Below are 741 nucleotides of genomic sequence, written 5' to 3'. Positions count from 1 at the left end.
AGGCTGCTATGAATTGGAACCAACTCGATGGCACCTAACAACTGCAAGACTTTAGAAAGACAATTTTGTAACAGAAAACACATAACAAAAGGATGTTTCTTATGTGTTTTGATTAACTAAGCAGAAAAATCCTCACTGGATATGAAATTTCTTACCTTAAGATTAATATTCTCTTAAGAATCAGTGAAAGAAACAAGATATGGCATTTTTTAGGAATGGTCTCAACATTTTCCAAATATAAGGGAAAAATATGACGTTAAGAACTTTGAAGCAGCAAACTGCAGAAACAGACAAATTTCAACACAACGGAGTAGGCAATGAATAGTTTTTTTCAAGGACTGATTACAATGACTAACTAGGGAGTTTTGTTGAACTGAAATGAAGTCTGTGCTATGAGATAATGTTGTCCTATAGGTTTGGAGGGGGAGATAGCTAAGTCTGCTTACTTTGAAAATTGTAAAGAGTTCCTAACCTACCACTTGGGCATTCACTCACTGGGGAAATAAGAATTTTTATTTGTTTGTTTGTTTGAGTGAATTAAGTAGGGAAGGAGTGTGGAAAGACAACTAGAAGTAAGTATGGTATTTCTGGTCTACCAAGTTCATTCTTGGATCAACTATCAACACTTATGGAAATAGCAGCCAAGAAACCAAACGATGTATTGCATTAGGCAAATCTGCTGCACAAGAGTTTTTTTTAAAGTGTTGAAGAGCAAAGATGTCAGCTTGAGGACTAAGGAGC

Source organism: Chrysochloris asiatica, unplaced genomic scaffold (assembly GCF_000296735.1).
Source record: "Chrysochloris asiatica unplaced genomic scaffold, ChrAsi1.0 scaffold00058, whole genome shotgun sequence".
In the NCBI taxonomy this organism is placed as follows: domain Eukaryota; kingdom Metazoa; phylum Chordata; class Mammalia; order Afrosoricida; family Chrysochloridae; genus Chrysochloris; species Chrysochloris asiatica.
This window is presented reverse-complemented; position numbering follows the sequence as displayed.